We start from the raw sequence: 15,425 nt of genomic DNA, 5'->3' as shown, positions 1-15,425 counted from the left end.
AGATTTTTGCCTGTTTCACAGAACACAAACTGGATCGGATGCCTCCAGCACATCCTGCTCTACCCACTAGGCGCCACTTCTCTTCCCGCTGGGCCGGAAGTCATTCCTCCTTTCCCTCCCTCTGGCTCTGCTCCCTCCCATGAGGACCTGGGTTCGAATGTGGGTTGAATCCAGGCTCAGGCAAAGTTTTGGGACTGAATGAGCCTCGATGGATGATGACTTCTCTCAAGAACTGGACAGCGGGAGTGCCGCTCAGCGTCTTGACCTCTTGGCAGCCTCTGCTTATTCCTGAATAATATTAACAACAATAATTTGTATAGTAGGGACGCGGGTGGCACTGTGGGTTAAACCACAGAGCTTAGGGTTTGCCGATCAGAAGGTTGGTGGTTCGAATCCCTGCGACGGGGTGAGCTCCCGTTGCTCGGTCCCTGCTCCTGCCAACCTAGCAGTTCGAAAGCACATCAAAATGCAAGTAGATAAATAGGTACCACTCCGGGGGGAAGGTAAACGGCAGTTCCGTGCGCTGCTCTGGTTCGCCAGAAGCGGCTTAGTCCTGCTGGCCACATGACCCGGAAGCTGTAAGCCGGCTCCCTCAGCCAATAAAGCGAGATGAGCGCCGCAACCCCAGAGTCGTCCGTGACTGGACCTAATGGTCAGGGGTCCCTTTACCTTTAATTTGTATAAAGGTACCCCTGCCCGTATGGGCCAGTCTTGTCAGACTCTAGGGTTGTGCGCTCATCTCACTCTAGAGGCCGGGAGCCGGTGCCGTCCGCAGACACTTCCGGGTCACGTGGCCAGCGTGACAAGCTGCATCTGGCGAGCCAGAGCCGCACACGGAACGCCGTTTACCTTCCCGCTATAAAGCGGTACCTATTTATCTACTTGCACTTTTAAGGGTGCTTTCGAACTGCTAGGTGGGCAGGAGCTGGGACCGAACGATAGGAACTCACCCCGCCGCGGGGATTCGAACCGCCGACCATACAATCGGCAAGTCCTAGGCACTGAGGTTTTACTCACAGCGCCACCCGCGTCCCTTTAATTTGTATAGTGCCCTTAATCTGTTGATCTCAGGGCGGTTTGCAACATAAAAACACAAAATGCATAATAAAAACAAGAACAATTAAACCCCTTCCCACAAAACATTTTGAAGAGTATTGGATGTTAATCAGTCAAAGGCCTGGTCGAACTTTTTCGCCTGGTGCCTAAAAATATGTAATGAAGCTGCCAGCTTCCCTGGGGAGAACATCCCACAAACGGAGCCACTGCAGAAAAGGCCCCGTTCTTGCATTACCACCCTCCAGACCAGGCATAGGCAAACTCGGCCTGGTCCATTTGTTGTGGGACTACAACTCCCATGATCCCTAGCTAGCAGGACCAGAACTCTGGGATGATGGGAGCTGTAGTCCCAAAACATCTGGAGGCCACTGAAATTTGTGCCTCTGAACTGTCTTCAGACGCAGCCCTACATATAACACATTTCAGGGGGTTTGGACTGGATGACTCTCCAACTCTACAATTCTTTTATATATATATATGTTCAGAATAGCAAATTTAATCCAGCGCATCGCAGCCTTAAAATATTTCAAGAATCTAGTTTTTGCAGCCTCGACTGGCACGGCCACCTCGAGCCCGCTCAAACTTGTGGCCCTTGTATGGCTTAGTGTGGCTGTGTGGATTTCCAGGGGCCTTGCCGAACAGCCTGTAAACTTCGCGAGCCTTCCTAGGTCCAGAAAGCAGCACAGTTCCTTTGCCTTGGGGGCAGCCATTGTTATAAGAATTTTAAGGTCTTAGATATGTAATAAATGCTCATATATGTAATAAACGTTCATAAATGTACCAAGCAAACACGTACATAAATATATAAACCACGTGTCTCAAACCCCACAGAAAAAAGAAGAAGTTTTGTAAGGAGAAATATATGGAATATTGCAAAGAAGAGAAAGAAGAGAGACATTAGTTATAATATTTAAATGTAATAGTGAAAGTAAGAAATGTAAATTAAGTGATAAGGTTGGAAAATTTTCAGATGTGATTGATGGAAGTAAAAAAAAAGTGTATAAGATATAAAAGTATGTTTAATAAAAAACTAATAAAAAAATATATTTTTTCAAAATATCCTGACTCTTAGGCAGTTTGCGTCAAACCTTCAGGTCCCATGGCAGCGTCAGCGGCGCCTGGGGAAAAAGGACCCAACTCTACAATTCTGTGATTATGTGAAAATCTCTCTCTCACACACACACACAAACAACTGACAAATATAGCAGATTTGCCCCCCCCCCTTTTCCCACAGCAAACAATAAAATGTGTCTCATGACCCACATGACAGCGGGAGAAAATTCGCGTGAACGGGCAGGCGGGCAAGTGAGCACATGCCGGGATCAGCCGCCACACCTTCAAGAACCCAAAATTTGCACCAGACCCAGAAGAAGAAATAAACAAGAAATATTCTCAGTAGAGCAAGTCTGAGAACAAAAAACACTGTTGGGGGGGGGGATTTGCAGAGTGTAATCTAAAGCGATTCTGGGCTGCATCAGCAGAAATCTAGTATCTTGATCGAGGGAAGTCATAGACCTGCTATATCTTGCCCTGGTCAGACCACACCTTAGTAAAGATCAGGCTTACTAGCTGCTTTGCTTCTCAATATTCTCTGGTTGGCCTATGTTATTTTCTACTACTGATAGGGAACCCAGGTAAGGACTCTATACGGGCTCTGGAATACCCCATAAGGGAAGGGGAGCAGTTTTTCTTATAACATTTCTTTAGTTGCTTTGTTGAACTAGGTGAGTTTTGGGTTCAGTTCTATCCTCAAAGATTTAGAATCATAGAGTTGGAAGAGACCACCAGGGCCATCGAGTCCAACCCCCTGCCAAGCAGGAAACACCATCAGAGCACTCCTGACATATGGTTGTCAAGCCTCTGCTTAAAGACCTCCAAAGAAGGAGACTCCACCACACTCCTTGGCAGCAAATTTCACTGTTGAACAGCTCTTACTGTCAGGAAGTTCTTCCTAATGTTGGGGTGGAATCTTCTTTCTTGTAGTTTGGATCCATTGCTCCATGTCCGCTTCTCTGGAGCAGCAGAAAACAACCTTTCTCCCTCCTCTATGTGACATCCTTTTATATATTTGAACATGGCTATCATGTCACCCCTTAACCTCCTTTTCTCCAGGCTAAACCTGCCCAGCTCCCTTAGCCATTCCTCATAAGGCATTGTTTCCAGGCCTTGGACCATTTTGGTTGCCCTCCTCTGGACCCGTTCCAGTTTGTCAGTGTCCTTCTTGAACTGTGGTGCCCAGAACTGGACACAGTACTCCAGGTGAGGTCTGACCAGAGCAGAATACAGTGGCACCATTACTTCCCTTGATCTAGATGCTATATGCTAGGCTCCAACCCTTAACCCTGGATACCAGGGACTCTGGGACGAAACCCCAGCAAAGTCAACAGGACTTGCTTCTGAGTAGCTGTGTTAGGCTTGCACTGTGAAAGCGGGCGAGTGCTGGCGAGGAAGATTGGGGCGACAGTGTGTGTGTGTTTAACCGCAATAATTCTCCCCATCCTTTCTTGTCGAATCAGGAGATCTGTTCCTCAACAGCACCCACACATAGGCAGACAAGAATGAGGAGGTGAAATGGGAAGGGATACGCCACATGCCTGTTTTTCTCTCGCCTCCTTCAAAAGGGCTTCTGTCCACAGAAGATCTCAGCCGAGCCGCTTAGTGGGCCAGGCAAGTGAAAGCTGGAGACCAGAAGACCAGGTCTTGCAGCCACCCTACCTTGGAAGATTCAGGGCAGGCCAAAGGAAGCCCCTTTTCATGCATTGTGGACTGTGGAACTCCCTGCCACAGGAGGGAGTGATGGCAGCCACCAAGCTGGGTGGCTTTCAAAGAGGGCAGGACAAAGAGGGCTACCGATGGCTACTAGCCAGCATTGCTGTGCTTTGCCTCCACCGCCACAAGCAGAGACGCTTCTGAATGCCAGTTGCTCAAAACCGCAGAGCGGTCTTGTGTTCGAATCCTGACTGGTTGGCCTCTATCAGGACAGGAGGCTGGATGAATCCCGTTGGGAGAGGGGGAGAAAAACTTATTTAACCACTCTATCACTTTCAGAAAGCCTAGAGACTTAACAAGGAAGGAAGGAGGGGAGGAAGGAAGGAAGGAAGGAAGGAAGGAAGGAAGGAAGGAAGGAAGGAAAGAAAGAAAGAAAGAAAGAAGGAAGGAAGGAAGGAAGGAAGGAAAGAAAGAAGGAAAGAGAAAGAAAGAAAGAAAGAAAGAAAGAAAGAAAGAAAGAAGGAAGGAAGGAAGGAAGGAAGGAAGGAAGGAAGGAAAGAAAGAAAGAAAGAAAGAAAGAAAGAAAGAAAGAAAGAAAGAAAGAAGGAAGGAAGGAAGGAAGGAAGGAAGGAAAGAAGGAAGGAAAGAGAAAGAAAGAAAGAAGGAAGGAAGGAAGGAAGGAAGGAAAGAAAGAAGGAAAGAGAAAGAAAGAAAGAAAGAAAGAAAGAAAGAAAGAAAGAAAGAAAGAAAGAAGGAAGGAAAGAAGGAAGGAAGGAAGGAAGGAAGGAAGGAAAGAAGGAAGGAAAGAGAAAGAAAGAAAGAAGGAAGGAAGGAAAGAAAGAAAGAAAGAAAGAAAGAAAGAAAGAAAGAAAGAAAGAAAGAAAGAAAGAAAGAAAGAAAGAAAGAAAGGAGGGAGGGAGGGAGGGAGGGAGGGAGGGAGGAAAGAAAGAAGGAAAAGAAAGAGCAGATTCTAGCGCCCCTTGCAGGAACGGGCCCTGCTGTGATTGCTGCAAAATTGCATCGTGGATAATCCTCGCCTCTTCCCCCAGCCCCAATAGGAACAGAATCTGACTTTGGGGCAATTCAGAGAAGCTATTCAGAGGGCCATTTATAGGCCACCCGTCGCCGTCGCTTCCCCCGGATCAGGAAGGCGTTAACAGGCTGAGCCCACGAGAAAGAAGCTTTTAATTAACGTTGCTGCGGGGAAGCCTTGCCGAACGAAAGGGGGCTTACTCTGTGTGCGCAAAGATTAGAAGAGGAACCTGGCCGGCGGGCGGGATTTTAACTCTGCTCCACCGAGAGCTGCAGGAAAAAGCAATGCCTCAGCACTTGCGAGACGGAGCGCCCTGGAAGCCGCCAGATCTGTATGTTGCTGAGGTGGGGATATAGCCAGACAGCGCTCAAATCTCATGCCAGAGAGCAAAAGGGGGAGGGCAATGTTTTTCTCCATCCACTGAGGCCTGGACCAGGCAAAATATTTCTATTCTATTCTATTCTTTCTCCGAGGACCGCAAGGTGCCACTTACAAGCTCCTACCACCTCACCTTGCCAACAAAGGTCCGTATAGTTAAAGCCATGGTTTTCCCAGTAGTGATGTATGGAAGTGAGAGCTGGACCATCAAGAAGGCTGATGGCCGAAGAATGGATGCTTTTGAATTCTGGTGCTGGAGGAGACTCTGGAGAGTCCCATGGACTGCAAGAAGATCAAACCTCCCATTCTGAAGGAAATCAGCCCTGTGTGCTCACTGGAAGGACAGATCCTGAAGCTGAGGCTCCAAGACTTTGGCCACCTCATGAGAAGAGAAGACTCCCTGGAAAAGACCTGATGTTGGGAAAGATGGAGGGCACAAGGAGAAGGGGACGACAGAGGACAAGATGGTGGGACAGTGTTCTCGAAGCTGCTAACATGAGTTTGACCAAACTGCGGGAGGCAGTGGAAGACAGGAGGGCCTGGCGTGCTCTTGTCCAGGGGGTCACGAAGAGGCGGACACGACTGAACGACTCAACAACAACAACCACCTCTCCATTCAACCCCCCCACCACAACAACCCTGCGAGGGAGTCCTTTGAGGTTGAATCCTGACAAGACAGAAGTACTGTTTTTGGGGGGACAGGAGGCGGGCTGGTATGGAGGACTCCCTGGTCCTGAATGGGGCAACTGTGCCCCTGAAGGACCAGGTGCGCAGCCTGGGAGTCATTCTGGACTCACAGCTGTCCATGGAGGCGCAGGTTAATTCTGTGTCCAGGGCAGCTGTCTACCAGCTCCATCTGGGACGCAGGATGAGACCCTCCCTGCCCACAGACTGTCTTGCCAGAGTGGTGCATGCTCTGGTTATCTCCCGCTTGGACTACTGCAATGCGCTCTACATGGGGCTGCCTTTGAAGTTGACCGGGAAACTGCAACTAATCCAGAATGCGGCAGCCACTGGTGACTGGGAGCAGCCGCCGAGACCACATAACACCGGTCTTGAAAGACCTACATTGGCTCCCAGGACGTTTCCGAGCACAATTCAAAGTGTTGGTGCTGACTTTGAAAGCCCTAAACGGCCCCAAAGACCCAGTATACCTGAAGGAGCATCTCCACCCCCATCGTTCAGCTGAGGTCCAGCTCCGTGGGCCTTCTGGCAGTTCCCTCCCTGCAAGAAGCCAAGTTACAGGGAACCAGGCAGAGGGCCTTCTCGGTGGTGGCACCCGCCCTGTGGAACGCCCTCCCTTCAAATGTCAAAGAGAAAAATAACAGCCAAACTTTTAGAAGACATCTAAAGGCAGCCCTGTTTAGGGAAGCTTTTAATGTTTAATAGGTTATTGTATTTTGGTGTTTTGTTGGAAGCCATCCGGAGTGGCTGGGCTAACTTAGCCAGATGGACAGGGTATAAATAATAAATTATTATTATTATTATTATTATTATTATTATTATTATTATTCCCACTGTCAAACAAACAGAGCCAAAGTTGTCCACCCCGCCCCGCGCCGCTGCCTGCTTGGGCACTTGATAATTTGCTGGGTTTTGCATTGCAACTTAATAGGCTTCATGGCCTTCTCAGGTTGGCCAACCTGGGTTAGTCTATAAGGCCTCACGGTGTCTCATTCAAGGGCGGCTTTCTGACCAAACTCCCCTTTCTCACTCGTGAGCTGGCGGGTGGCTTTCTATTTCCTTTCCTTTTCACTTTGTCCTGAGAGAGAGAGAGAGAGAGGGTGAGTCAATATAGGCGCTGCCGGGCCTGTGTGCGAATCTCGCCCTGCACCCTGGTTTGCGACAGGGTGTGATGGGGGTTTGGGGAAGCGACACTGCACAGGGTGGGGGTCGGATTTGGGCCGGGGTGGCGGTGACGGCAACATCTGCGCAGCTGGGTGTCAGCAGCATCCGAGATGTGAGAAACAGATGCTAATTATATCTCCACAAACGCACAGACACACCCATCGCACTGTAGCCTGCAGGCCAGGAGAACTGGGGCGAGCGAAGGAGAATTTGCTTCTCCAACGCGGAGAGAAGGAGGAGGAGGGATGTGGGGGCTGTTTTGCAGTCCTGTGGGTGGTTTGACATGAGAGAGAGCGGTTAGAGGGCAAGCAGGCAGCCTGGGCTTCAAAAAAGGGGTTTCGGAGCCCAACGGGGGTCGCCTAGGGCGAGCGGAAGCAAGAGGCTGGCCAACTCAATCTGAAATATACTCGGAGTCGAGAGTGGATTTCATGCTCTTTATTCAGCTCATATTGGTGAGGAGGAATGGAAGTTCCCCCAGAATGTCTGCTTTATATACCGTATTTTTTGCTCTATAAGACTCACTTTTTCCCTCCTAAAAAGTAAGGGGAAATGTGTGTGCGTCTTATGGAGCGAATGACAGCTGCGCAGCTATCCCAGAAGCCAGAACAGCAAGAAGGATTGCTGCTTTCGCTGCACAGCAATCCCTCTTGCTGTTCTGGGTTCAGAGATTCAGAATATTTTTTTTCTTGTTTTCCTCCTCCAAAAACTAGGTGCGTCTTGTGGTCTGGTGCGTCTTATAGAGCGAAAAATACGGTACATTATTTACACAACGGGCCCCATGTGATTGGCTAATTCCGGGATTCACCTGTAGGCCAATCAGGTTGCGGATTCACTTCCACCTGGAGCTGGATTGGGTGGCTCCTGTGGACCAATCAGACTGCTGCATTTGGAATCCTACCGTTCTAGAACCAATCAGACTGCTGCCTTTTGGATCCTATTGTTCTAGGGCCAATCAGATTGCTGCATTCTGGATCCTATTGTTCTAGGTCCAATCAGACTGCTGCATTCGGAATCCTATTGTTCTAGGACCAATCAGACTGCTGCATTCTGGATCCTATTCAGGTCAGCACATAACACAATCCTTCGCTGAAATAAATTTTTAAAAAACCCCTGGGCACATATGGTAAGGATACAGGTGGTACTGTGGTCTAAACCACTACCAGTCGGAAGGTTGGCGGTTCGAATCCCCACAATGGGGTGAGCTCCCGTTGCTCTGTCCCAGCTCCTGCCAACCTAGCAGTTCTACAGCACACCAGCGCAAGTAGATAAATAGGTACCACTCCAGCGGGAAGGTAAACGGTGTTTCCATGCTCTCTGGTTTCCGTCATGGTATTCCGTTGCACCTTTTACAGGGGTGGTTGTGGCCCCAGAGGTGGTCATGGGATTACCTACAGGGGGCGCTAAGAGGCAGTTTTATTGCTGAAAGGCTTTACTGCCCTTCCCTTTCCCGCTTCCTCCCCAGAGCTGAAGAAAGCCGGTTATGGGGCGCAGGCCTGGTATGAGTGTCTTGTGGCCAAAGTCCCCGCCGAGGAGAAAAGCAAGGAAGTAATGAGGGGATGAGGCTCCCATTTTGCGATGGACATGATCCGGCCCGCAGGGAGAAGCTGCTGCTGCTGCAAATGAGGCGCAAGTGAGTGGGATGGAAATGCCAGCAAGGCTGAACCCCTGCGCAACATGTTTTTGCTCCATGCGCAGGCCACACCCTCATCAGGTACACCCTCTTCTCGTACACCTATAACACCTGGAGAGGGGTCCTTTACCTTTACGTAAGTATACACACCGGGATGCGGGTGGCGCTGTGGGTTAAACCACAGAGCCTAGGACTTGCCGATCAGAAGGTCGGCGGTTCGAATCCCTGAGACGGGGTGAGCTCCCGTTGCTCAGTCCCTGCTCCTGCCAACCTAGCAGTCTGAAAGCACGTCAAAGTGCAAGTAGATAAATAGGTACCACTCCAGCGGGAAGGTAAACGGCGTTTCCGTGTGCTGCTCTGGTTCGCCGGAAGTGGCTTAGTCCTGCTGGACACATGACCCGGAAGCTGTACGTCAGCTCGCTCGGCCAATAAAGTGAGATGAGCGCCGCAACCCCAGAGTCGGCCACGACTGGACCTAATGGATGAGCTAGTAAATGCTGTTTCAAGGAATCATAGAGTCAGAAGGGAATCCAGGGGTCATCTAGTCCAACCCCCTGCAAAGCAGGTTCTCAGCCTGAGATTCGCATCCGCTTCTGGGTAGCCTTGGGGCAGGGCCAGAGGGAAAAGTTGGTGGGCCGACTCAGGTTGACATTTGCCCAACGGGGTGGTTTCTACACATGTGCGCGCCCTGGGGTTCACCCCTCCGTCCTCCACGCAGCCAAGCAAGAGGCACGGTCCGGGTTCAAGAGCACTTTCCAGGCGAGCAGAAACATTCAAGCCGGAGAAGGAACATTTTATCATATGTGGTGGGAGTGTAAAAAAGTAAAGAACTTCTGGGAAATGATATATAATGAGATGAAAAAGATGTTGAAATAGACATTCTTAAAAAAACCAGAAGCATTTTTAGCTGGTATTCTAGGTCAGGACATTAATAGGCAAGATGTTAAATTGTTTCTATATGCAACAACTGCGGCAAGAGTATTGTTCGCCCAGAAATGGAAGCAAGAAGAAATTCCGACGAAAGAAGAACGGCAGACGAAAATAATGGACTCTGCAGAATTGGGCAAAATGACAGGAAGGATTCGAAACCTGCGGGACCAGAGATTTACAGAAGATGGGAAGAAGTATATGAATTCTTTGAAGAGCAACTGTAATCGACAAATTACGCTAGTAGGACTACAAGAGGTTTTGTAAGGAGAAATATATAAGTGTTACAAAGTAGAAAAAGATAGAGATATTGGTTATGAGTTTGAAATGTAATAGGGAAGATAAGGAATGCATACTGAGAGATTAGATTGGGGAATTTTCAGACAGGACGGATGGAAGTCAAAAAAATTTAATAAGATGTAAAAGTATGTTTAATTGCTGTTGAAAATGATATGTTTAAAAAAACTAATAAAAAATTATATTAAAAGAAAAAAGAAACATTCAAGGCGGGAGGGGAATGGGGCCTGCGAGGGGCGGGGCCTGGAGAGACTGGGCGGGGCCTAGGGAGCATTCTGAGGGCCAGGCAGGCAGGTCTAGAGGGCTGCATTCTGGCCCTGAGGTGGCCCACACCGGCTCTGCTGAAAGAGGACCTCTATTTGGAGAGCCTTTGGAGGTCTGCGTTGGGCCCCCAAGCCCCAGCCCCTGAAGACGAGGCCTTTCCATGTGCCCATTTCAAAGACGGGAGTGTAAAGGCACGAGAGATGCAAAGAAGGGTTTTCGAGGCAGCGAAACCAGGCTCCGCAGAAGCCAGATGGCCGGGCGAGCGTCAGGGGATATCTGTTATCCTTACGTAAACGTCTGCTTGCAAACATCCCAGAGACGGAGGCCTGAGCTGCGAAGAGGTGAAGAAGGAGGGAAATATTGCAAAGGACAAGTGGAAGAAGCGACTGTGTAATAGGAATTTTATGGTCTTAGATATATGGTAATGTTCATAAGTGTACCAACCAAGCACATACATAGATCAGCACAGGAAGACCGACCTGGAACTATTTTGATTCCCAACCTGAGCAAATGTTTTCTCTGCAAGGTCAAAGTGGGAAACCTCCCCATTGTCTCTTTCCTCACAAATCCTGTCTTAAGGGTTTGTCTGTGTTTGAATAGGGTGTGAGCCTGTGACCTGGCCCAGGAACTACCATATTTTTCGCTCTATAAGACGCACCAGACCACAAGACGCACCTAGTTTTGGGAGGAGGAAAACAAGAAAAAAAATATTCTGAATCTCAGAAGCCAGAACAGCAACAGGGATCACTGCGCAGTGAAAGCAGCAATCCGTCTTGCTGTTCTGGCTTCTGGGATAGCTGTGCAGCCTGCATTCGCTCCATAAGACACACACACATTTCCCCTTACTTTTTAGGAGGGAAAAAGTGAGTCTTATCGAGAAAAAAATACGGTAAGTATTTATCACTACAAAAGACTGGCCAGGCTACCCAGGGTATCCAATCAACCTGCCAGACAGGAGATAAACAAGGACAGGAGAAAAACAGCATTCAAATTTCTGTTGTAGACCGCCTTTTCAGTGATGTAGGTATGATGTATCTGGGGGGTGGTCTTAGGTTACACCCCTTCTGTGATGTATGGATGTTTCTGGGGGTGGTCTTGATCTACAGGGTGGCAATTTCAAAAGTCTTTATAAGGCCTTGCGTGCCATATTTCTGGGTCCCTCCTCTCTCCTGTGTGTGAGGGGAGCACCCTGTTGCAACAGTTCAATAAAGGTCAAGCTTACTAGCTGCTTTGCTTCTCAATATTCTCTGGTTAAAGGTAAAGGTACGGGCAGGGGTACCTTTATACAAATTAAAGGTAAAGGTAAAGGGGTGATATGCTAGCCATGTTCAAATATATAAAAGGATGTCACCTAGAGGAGGGAGAAAGGTTGTTTTCTGCTGCTCCAGAGAAGCGGACCCGGAGCAATGGATCCAAACTACAAGAAAGAAGATTCCACCTAAACATGAGGAAGAACTTCCTGACAGTAAGAGCTGTTTGACAGTGGAATTTGCTGCCAAGGAGTGTGGTGGAGTCTCCTTCTTTGGAGGTCTTTAAGCAGAGGCTTGACAACCATATGTCAGGAGTGCTCTGATGGTGTTTCCTGCTTGGCAGGGGGTTGGACTCGATGGCCCTTGGGGTCTCTTCCAACTCTATGATTCTATGACCCCTGACCATTAGGTCCAGTCGTGGCCGACTCTGGTGTTGCGGCGCTCATCTCGCTTTATTGGTCGAGGCAGCCGGCGTACAGCTTCCGGGTCATGTGGCCAGCAGGACTAAGCCGCTTCTGGTTGGCTGCTTCTCTGGTTGGCCTCTGTTATCTTCTCCTACCAATAGGGAACCCACATAAGGACTCTATATGGGCTCTTGGGTACCCCATAAGGGAAGGAGGAAGAAAGCCTTTCCTTGTTGACCGGTGTGTGTGTGTTTGGTAGATCTCTGTGCACTCTGCTCAATTCTCCGACGCACAGTAAAATTTTGGTTCTGTTTATTTCCACTGAATAATTCCCAGGCGCCAATTCGCAGCTGCCGCTTGAGGTGAATATGCAGAGCCTCCAAGATCAGAGGCCGTCTACCGGACCAAGCAGCAAGGAGGGGTAGGCTGTGCTCATGCCCTGGACATCTCTCTAAGCTTGGACCCAGATTTTTTAATTATTATTTTTGCAATAGGGAAAAAGTGATAGCTACAGGCGCCATTGCTTTGACACAATGTCATCCAACCTTGCTGCAAACAGAAGGTAAAGGGTAAAGGGACCCCTGACCATTAGGTCCAGTCATGACCAACTCTGGGGTTGTGGTGCTCATCTCGCTTTACTGGCCAAGGGAGCCAGCGTACAGCTTCCAGGTCATGTGGCCAGCAGGACTAAGCCGCTTCTGGCGAACCAGAGCAGCGCACGGAAACGCCGTTTACCTTCCCGCCAGCGAGGTACCTATTGATCTACTTGCACTTTGACGTGCTTTTGAACTGCTAGGTTGGCAGGAGCAGGGACTGAGCAACGGGAGCTCACCCCATCACGGGGATTCGAACCGCCGACCTTCTGATTGGCAAGTCCTAGGCTCTGTGGTTTAACCCACAGCGCCACCCGCGTCTTGCAAACAGAAGGAGTGTTCAGTAAATAGCTGATAGGTGATCTGGATGGAAATGCGATGAAGTCAAACCCCACCTGGATTTCTGTGCCCGGTTCTGGGCGCCTCGGTTTAAGAAGGGTATCGACAAGGTGGGAAATGTGCAGAGGACGGGGATCAAAATCAAGGGTCTGGAAACCAAGCCTTATGAAGATCGGTCGAGGGATCTGGGTATGTTTAACCTGGAAAAGAGGAGGCTGAGAGCCATCTTCAAATATCTCAGTGATGGCCTGGGACTCAGGCTCGGACTTGGACTTGGCCTCTGTTATTCTCTCCTACCAATAGGGAACCTATGTAAGGACTCTATATGGGCTCTTGGGTACCCCATAAGGGAAAAGGGCAATTTTTATTTACAACATTGTCACACGAAGAATGAAGTAAGCTTGTTTTCTGCTGGAAGGGAGGACTTGAACCCAGGGCCTCAGGTCACAAGAAAGGAGATTCCAACTGAACATCAGAAAGAACTTTCTGGTGGTATTATTATTGTTGTTGTTGTTGTTGTTGTTGTTGTTGTTGTTGTTGTTATTATTTTCAGGTGGCCGCCATTGCCATTATGAAAGAACAAGGTGAGTTCGTTCGTGGTGAGTTCTGGCACCTCTTTTTCTGGAAAAATAGCACCGATGTTGATGGAGTTGATTAAAAATTGTACAAGGCCCTATACCCACAGGCCTCAGGGCAGTTCACGGCATAAAACCGCAGGAAACGAGATGCATTGTTACGGAAATTACGGGGTGGGGCCATAGCTGTCAACCGTCTCTTACTTGGCGGGACAGTCCCTTATCCCAGCGCTGTGTCCCGCTGCTGTCCCTGATTGATGACGTCCCTTAAATTTCCCGGGTTTCAAAGGAAGCAGCTCCTCTCCCTCCCCCCCTGCCAGCCAGGGAGGAGGGAGGCTCCAACTGGGTTGCTTGTTTGCCTGGCCCACCCCCCTCCGGCCTCCTCTCACCAGCCTCAGCCCCCGGGAACCCCTCCCCGCTGGGACTGGTGGGAGCCTCGGGCCCTTCCGCCGCCATCCTCCTCGCAGCCGCTGAACTGAGCGTCTCTGCCTGGGGTAGCATCTTTGTAGCTTGGACTTCGTTTTGGCTGAAAAGTGGTTGCTGCTTCTGGTTATTTAACTACAGTGTTTCATCAGCTTGAGCATGGGACACGGGTGGCGCTGTGTTCTAAACCACAGAGCCTAGGGCTTGCCGATCGGAAGGTCGGTGGTTCGAATCCCCGCGACGGAGTGACCTCCCGTTGCTTGGTCCCTGCTCCTACCAACCTAGCAGTTTGAAAGCATGTCAAAGTGCAAGTAGATAAATAGGTACCGCTCTGGCGGGAAGGTAAACGGCGTTTCCGTGCTCTGCTCTGGTTTGCCAGAAGCGGCTTAGTCATGCTGGCTACATGACCCGGAAACCGTACGCCAGCTCCCTCGGCCAGTAAAGCGAGATGAGCGCCGCAACCCCAGAGTCGGCCATGACTGGACCTAATGGTCAGGGGTCCCTTTACCTTTATATTTAACACACACACACTTTTGTTCTATAAGTGGCAGAATCCCAAGAGCCAGTCTCTCTCCAGTCCCCCAAAAGAAACCTAGCAAAAGGGCCAGCAAGAGATCTTCCTTTGGCTATTGCCAAAGTACAGGGTCAGGTTTTAAGGTGCTGGTTTTGACCTTTAAAGCCCTATGTGCCCTAGAACCCACGTACCTACAGGACCTCCTCTCCTGGTATGCCCCGCGGAGAGGTCCCCAAATGACAACATTTTGGACGTCCTGAGCCTCAAGGTGGTGAGATTGGTCTCAACTAGGGCCAGGGCCTTTTCCGTACTGGCCCCTGTCTGGTAGAACGCTCTGTCCCAAGAGACTAGGGCCCTGCGGGACTTGACATCTTTCTGCAGGGCCTGCAGGACAGAGCTCTTCCGCCTGGCCTTTGGTTTGGACTCAATCTGACCCTTATGTTTCCCTCCCCTTATGGTTTTGATTTATCAGCTACTTTTAAAATGAGGCTGCTTGCCAGGTAGGTCAGACCGTGGGTAGGCAACCTAAGGCCCAGGGGCCGGATCCGGCCCAATCGCCTTCTCAATCTGGCCCGTGGACGGTCCGGGAATCAGCATGTTTTTACATGAGCAGAATGTGTCCTTTTATTTCAAATGCATCTCTGGGTTATTTGTGGGGCATAGGAATTCATTTATTATTTTCCCCCAAAATATAGTCCGGCTCCCCACAGGGTCTGAGGGACAGTGGACCAGCTCCCTGCTGAAAAAGTCTGCTGACCCCTGGGCTAGACGGCCCCTCCGGCTCCTTAGTGGTGCTAAGGGGAGGAGGACACAGGGCCCCTGAGCATGTGCAGAGTGCCTTTGAGCAAGGAAGCCCGGCTAAGGTGCTCCCTCTCTCACGCTGCTTGTTGGATTTTTGGGCTCTTGGGGGGGGGGATAGTCTGACCCCTGGGTTAGACAGAGAGGTGCTCTACCCCTGAGTGAGGCCTTTCCTCCCAGATGATTTGGGGGGGGGTGAGCCTCAGCCCGGACACCTGGGTCCTTTCCCCAGCCGAGAGGCAGGAGTCTGGCTCGGAGCGGACACCCTGTGCTGAGAGGAAGCCAAGCAGCTCTTAATCTGCCACTGCCAGCGTATAAATTATCCATGCCTGTCACCGGAGAATATAAATGAACAGGGAGGGAGGCGCCTGAGAAACCCCACAAGGC

General features: G+C 49.9%; 1 long non-coding RNA gene across 1 annotated transcript in view; it reads left to right on the top strand.

Moving 5' to 3' along the window:
• Positions 1-15,425, top strand: part of LOC310663273 — a 297,785-nt gene that overhangs the window by 115,670 nt on the left and 166,690 nt on the right. Inside the window, exon 2 of the long non-coding RNA XR_014504462.1 lies at positions 7,692-7,777. This is a non-coding gene — a long non-coding RNA (uncharacterized lncRNA). The remainder of the gene's footprint in view (positions 1-7,691; positions 7,778-15,425) is intronic.

This window comes from Podarcis tiliguerta (assembly GCF_965153285.1).
Source record: "Podarcis tiliguerta genome assembly, chromosome: 13".
Classification (NCBI taxonomy): Eukaryota; Metazoa; Chordata; class Lepidosauria; order Squamata; family Lacertidae; genus Podarcis; species Podarcis tiliguerta.
This window is presented reverse-complemented; position numbering and strand designations above follow the sequence as displayed.